The 6479-nt window shown below is 44.5% G+C and overlaps 1 long non-coding RNA gene across 1 annotated transcript; it reads left to right on the top strand.

The window, feature by feature from the left end:
- Positions 1 to 4195: 4195 nt before the first annotated feature.
- LOC137054166 (uncharacterized) lies at positions 4196 to 5744 on the top strand. The gene is made up of 3 exons (XR_010899961.1): positions 4196 to 4394; positions 4467 to 4567; positions 5324 to 5744. It is a non-coding gene; the product is annotated as an uncharacterized lncRNA (long non-coding RNA).
- Positions 5745 to 6479: the final 735 nt, after the last annotated feature.

The following is a 6479-nucleotide window of genomic DNA, read 5'->3' as shown; positions in this document are numbered from 1 at the left end:
TCTTTTAAAAGTAAAGCTCTGATTGGGGGATTTAAGTTACTGAAATCTGGAAACCGCAAGCATGATCACTCAAACACTCCTCTTTTTCTACTGACAAAATCAAAGAGTGCTTTTTGTTCAATTTTTTTTTTTTTTAACTAACGTCTTGTCTTTTTTCGTCAAAGATATTGCATGTTTATATAGTCACAATAATCGTTTAAAAACGATTGTGTCTTCTCATCTTGTCTTAGTCAAAAAAAAAGTAATCAATGAACATTTTTCTTCTTATTTTCGTTAACGAAATTGACACTAGTCAGAGCAATTGGTGCTGTATCCTGTTATAGATAAACATCAACCATACCTGTTGACAGTTTTGTTCTGTGGTAAGGCTATGACAAATGCTCACATCCTCTTTACAGCCTGGAACATAGCATTTATATCCATGATCTGCCATTTTCACTATAGTGTCCTCATCTTCACAATACATGAGTGTGCCGTGGAGGGCGTGGTTTAGTGAGGTCTGTGACGGGAGAGAGACCCTGCGTCTCATTAAGCTCCCTAGTTAACTAGTCAGGCCACAGTCAGAAGTCAATGGGCTGACTCCCTGATCAGTGCCCTGACTACTGAACTAGGGAGCCGATTGAGACGCACCCAGAGTCAGGAGACAAATAAGCCGTAAGTGGGTCAATTGCAAATAATGAACACCTGTGTCTTGTTCCAGTAATGGGCGTGGAGAGACTGGATATAACCCACCAGAAAGAGAGCTTTTGGGAGAGAGAATGACAGGAGACTCGGGGATACACACACACCCCAAGAGAGGAGAGCTCTGGAGAGCAACTGGAATGTGTTTGAGAACTTTTGATTTATTTTGTGAAATGCCGGTGAGCGTGTGCTGTGTTACAAGAGTGTTTGAAACAGAGAAATAAAAGCCACCCGAGTCTCCATTAAGCCGACCCTGCCTTATTCCTTCCTTACTCATATCGAACATTGTTACAGTGGTGCCGAAACCCGGGAAGGAAGAAGCGGCCGCCGCCATGCAAGTTCCACCGTCATCATCGCCATTTGCGGAGATCATCTCGTCCCTCGCGGTCCTGCATCAGGATCAACACCAGGCTCTGCTTGATCTGAGGAGCGCCCAAGAGCGCCGCTTCCAGACAATCGTGCAGGCCCAGCAGGAGTACCGCGAGAGGTTCCGGAGCTGGATGGACCGGGAGGTTCGGACAGAGGTCACAGCGATCCCGAGTCTGACCACCCACCTGCCGCTGAACAAGATGGGGCCCCAGGACAACCCGGAGGTCTTCACCTCTTTGAGAAGACGGCCGAGGCGGCAGGATGGGCTTGGGATCAATGGTCAATGAGGTTGATCTCCCTGCTGTCGGGGGAGTCTCAGACCGCAGCTCAACAACTCCCTGTTCAGAACCTCCTGGTCTTCAACGACCTGAAGAAGGCCATCTTGCAGCGGGTCGGCCAAAGCCCAAAGCAACACCGCCAGCGGTTTCGGTTGCTGGAGCTGGGCAAAAGTGGCTGACCCTTCATGATGGCCCAACAGCTCCGGGACTACATTGTCTGTTCAGCCTGACCAACCGCTCTCTTTTCCATAGTTTGCTATTATTAACCCTTTAGAACCTGCTAACCTCAAGTGCAAGGTGTTATTTTTTTTAGAAGACAATTGGCTTTCAATAAATTACAGTTATTGCCCCTCACTGTATGTGGTAAGTTTGAAAATAGAATTTAAATAGGCAAAAAATGCAAAAACGGGAATACATTTTACTGCTTTTTATTGAGAAAAAAATCAAAAACCCACTAAACGAAAGAATCTAACACTTTAAACTTGAAGAATAAACTATAATACATATATACAAGTCTTTTTGTGACACTGGGTTGCAGAGTTTTCACTCAGGAGCTTTTTTCTTTACCCCACGGCCCCTCTATAAATACAACCAAATAACAAAGAAGTAATAATAAAAAATATTTACTTATACACATGCCAACACATTCATGTACACATATCACACACATGAACACATGCAAACACATAAATGGCATGCATGCAAACACATGAACACACGCAAACACATGAATGTAGTGCATGTAAACACATGAATGGACAGGCATACATGCAATGCATACGCGCGTGTACACACACACACACACACACGCACACACACTATGATGCGTGAAACAGTAGTATTTAGAACTAAAACATTGAATCTATGCCTATTTCACCGACATTTCTCACAGTTTCAGCACATGTTTTAAAGGGTTAAGGACCAGTTGTATAGAGTGACACAAGACACTCAGCCAAAAGAAAATACAACCCAGTTATTAGTGCCAAAAAGCCACCGGGAAATGCTTTTCCAGGCGGCTCATTCTAATCTCATGGCTGGACATTTGGGACAGGGAACAACATTAAATCGTCTCATGGCCCGTTTCTTTTGGCTGGGCATTCACGAGAACGTTCACAGGTTGTGCGCGTCTTGTCGTGAATGTCAGCTGGTAAATCCATCGGCTGCTCCAAAAGCGAGGTTGCGCCCTCTTCCATTGATGCAGGTCCCCTTCGAAAGAATTGGGATGGACCTCATCGGGCCATTAGAACGATCGGCACGGGGGCATCGCTTTGTATTAGTGATAGTGGACTATGCAACACGATACCCGGAGGCAGTAGTGCTCCGTAACAATTCGGCAAAAAGTGTTGCGGACGCTCTGTTTCGTTTAATCTCCCGTGTGGGGATCCCGAAGGATATCCTCACGGATCAGGGCACGGCGTTTATGTCACGTGCTTTACGCGAACTGTACGAATTATTGGGCATTAAATCGATTCGTACCAGCGTCTATCATCCACAAACAGACGGACTGGTAGAACGATTTAACCGCACATTGAAAACCATGATTCGTAAGTTCGTCCAAGATGACACCAAAAATTGGGATAAATTGGGATAAAACCCCTCTTATTTGCTGTACACTAGGTCCCGCAAGCCTCCACAGGGTTTTCCCCCTTTGAGCTACTTTACAGACGTCAACCACGCGGAGTGCTAGACGTCCTGAAGGAAACTTGGGAGGAGGGACCTTCTGATGGTCGAAATTAAATTCAGTATGCCTGGACCTGAGAACAAAACTCCACACTTTGGGGCGGCTTTCAATGGAGAATTTGTTACAGGCTCAGGACAAACAGAACCGGCTGTATAACAGGGGTGCTAAACTGCGAGAATTTAGGGAAGATCGGCCGGTGCTGTACATTAGTCGTAAGCTCTCAAAGAGAGAGACTAAGTACAGCACCATTGAGAAATTGTGTCTAGCTATCAGGTGGGCCGTCCTCACCCTACGATATTACCTCCTGGGGCAGGAATTCACCCTCTGTTCGATCACGCTCCCCTGCAGTGACTCCACCACATGAATGATACCAACGCGCGGATCACCCGTTGGTATCTAGCTTTACAGCCTATTAAGTTCAAGGAGAACCACAGGCCGGGGGCGCAGATGGTGGTGTCCGACTTCCTCTCCAGGAGGGGGGAGGGGCTGCAGGCCGGACGACTCCCCGGCCTGAGTCGGGCGATGGGGATATGTGCCATGGGGGGCGTGGTTTAGTGAGGTCTGTGACGGGAGAGAGAGTCAGGAGACAAGTAAGCCGTAAGTGGGTCAATTGCAAATAATGAACACCTGTGTCTTGTTCCAGTAATGGCCGTGGAGAGACCAGATATAAGCCACCAGAAAGAGAGCTTCTGGGAGAGAGACTGACAGGAGACTCGGGGATACACACACACCCCAAGAGAGGAGAGCTCTGCAGAGCAACTGGACTGTGTTTGAGAACTTTTGTGAAACGCCAGTGTGCTGTGTTACGAGAGTGTGTGAAACAAAGAAATAAAAGCCGCCCGAGTCTGCATTAGCCGACCCTGACTTCTTCCTTCCTTACTCATTTCGAACATTGTTACAATGAGAACTTCTGTTGATTCAGTGCAGGTCCAAGTTAATACTCCCTGGCCGTAGACATGAGCTGGTTATATGCAAATGTAGGGAGGCATAAATATTAATTATCCCAACTGTTACATCACAGTCTGTGTTATGTTGGGATTCTAACATTTTTCAGTGGTATATTTCAAGCGCAAGATTTACGATAGCGGTAAATGGTGTTTGAAGTTCATGGTATGAAAGTTTATTATACAGAACTTTTATTATTCAACTATGCCAATGTAGCAGGATGCAGCTGTTGGGCTTCTGCCACCCTAAGTGGTAATTAATTTTCTGTGCTGTGAGTGGCGCTGGGCAGTTAACAGGGAGCCACCCGCGATGGCCAAGTCCCTTTATAAACCGGGACTTTTCTTTTGACAAGTGACGTCACGGCACGCGACTGTGTTCCTGTTTACCTGCCTAGCGATCGGAGATCTGCTTCAGTTATCTATTCTATCATAGCGCCGCAGGTATGATTAGCTCTGTTCCTCTATCCACTCGTTTGACATTGCAACTTGGGCTTATAGGAATGTTTTGTGTAGTAGAATCCCCTGTGCTGCAGTAGCCCTTTCTTCCAGCTGAGTGTGCACCCTGTAATTGGCAGTAAGAGCCGGGGCCCGAGACTCAACGCTGGTAATCCTAGGTAGGTGACTACACGGAGTGATGGTGGAATGTTACTGTGGGATACGTTTATAAGTAGACCTTATGTGTATTTCAGGGAGTGCAATTTAGCCGGGGTGCAGCCGCCAGTTGGCGACATCGGCGCTGAACATCTGCTGCTTTGCTTACGGTTGTTTTCCTGTTAACGTCACGTCGTGTGTACGGACGTTTGTTATACTCGTTGGCTGGTTTTCATCCGGGACTTTTGATTATCGGACTCGTGGTTGGTTCGAGTTCACCGGCTGTTGGCTGGCGTGTGATACTATTGCCTGCTTAACTCTTTGATCCTTCCCGTTATTTTTGTGAATCAGTGGTTGAGTGTAAAGTGTGTTGCTGGGCTAGCTGGCCCCACTTTGATTGTTTTGTTTGTTTATTATTTTTTGTAACTTGTTTATAAGTTTCTTTTTTTTTATTTGTTTGTTTCATTTATTTAACCTCTTGTATGGAAGTCATTTTTTGCTGTTGATATACCAGAGGACTAGTTTAATTGTGATTTTTCTTTCTTTGTGATTTGCCCACTGACTAAACCCTGGACGTGCTCGATCCAGTGGGCATTTCTGTTTCGTTATTGATTGTTGTGGATGGTTTTATGATAATGTTTCTTCCTTTAAATGTTTATTTAGAGTTACTGTCTAACTGTTAGTCTTTACAGAACGAGTTGTTTATTAGACATTTATTTATTGTATTGTTTATTTTTGTGTCTGTTTGTTTAACTTTTAAGTTTATTTCTTTTGTCCAGGTGCGGAGACGCGGCCAGTGGGAGCAGTGCCCCTTGCGGTGGTGGGTCCCTTGGTGTGTGCTGTGTTCACCGAGTGTGGTCGTTTCATTTGCAGTGCGTGTGTGAGGTTGACACGTGTGATTGGGGTGTTTCTTTTTGATGCTCATTGCCAGAGCTACTAGTCTCCCACTGGTAAGATTCCGCCCTGGGTGATTGTGTTTTTTATTTTATTGTGTTGTACTGTGTATTTTTGGTTGCTGTGAAGTTTGACTTAGTTTTGGAGTGCGTGTGTGTGTGTGCGTTTGAGTTTTAAAGTAACAATAAAAATACTGTTTTTTTATCGGACCACTGTCTCTGGCTGATCCATCAATGAACTTGAGTGCCTGGTTAACATAAGATAACAAAATCTTTGGGTGGAAGTCCCTTCGTGGCGTAGTCTGCTAATGTGTATCCCTCCTGCCACACCAAGGTAAATACAGGTTTCCATTCCTAGGGCACCTTTAAAACTTGTTGAATTAAAGTTCTGGCTAATCGCATTGGAAAAGTGTTGAAAGTGCCTTCTCTGAGTTCAAGATGCGTACGCGTCATCTGACGAGCATACCTGGTCGTGTAATCCTTTGAATTGCAGAGGCACTTTTACCACTTTTTCAACACAACCAAAACAATACTTTAAAAAGTTTTAAATATGGATATTTTTCTAACACAAACACATCAATTTACTTCAAAAGGCGTTCATTAACCTCCCAGTGCCGTGTGGACCACATTATTTGACAGACAGATGCATTTTTATGGATTTCCAAAACACAGCAACAGTTACTGCCATTATATAGCTTGGATTAGCCAGGACTTCTTAAATATAACTCAACTTTTATTTTTCTGAAAAATGAATGCCATACACATCTAGGGTTACTTGAGGGTGAGTAAATCATGGGCTAATTTTCATTTTTGGGTGAACTATCCCTTTAATGTGTCTCAGACTCACAGAAAGTCTAGTTTTAGCACAAAGGCTAATTGAGGTCTGCTTTGGCTCATATAATTCAGCTCGTATAATTACTAAAACATTTTAATTGAGTTACTGCTAATTGCTGCTTAATGGCAGAACTAGTTTGTTGTGTGACTAGACAAAATTGTTGCCTAAAGTAAAACACCAAATGACAACCAAAATGGATTGCATCTC

The sequence above is a fragment of the Pseudorasbora parva genome, chromosome 2, assembly GCF_024679245.1.
Source record: "Pseudorasbora parva isolate DD20220531a chromosome 2, ASM2467924v1, whole genome shotgun sequence".
Lineage (NCBI taxonomy): Eukaryota > Metazoa > Chordata > Actinopteri > Cypriniformes > Gobionidae > Pseudorasbora > Pseudorasbora parva.
This window is presented reverse-complemented; position numbering and strand designations above follow the sequence as displayed.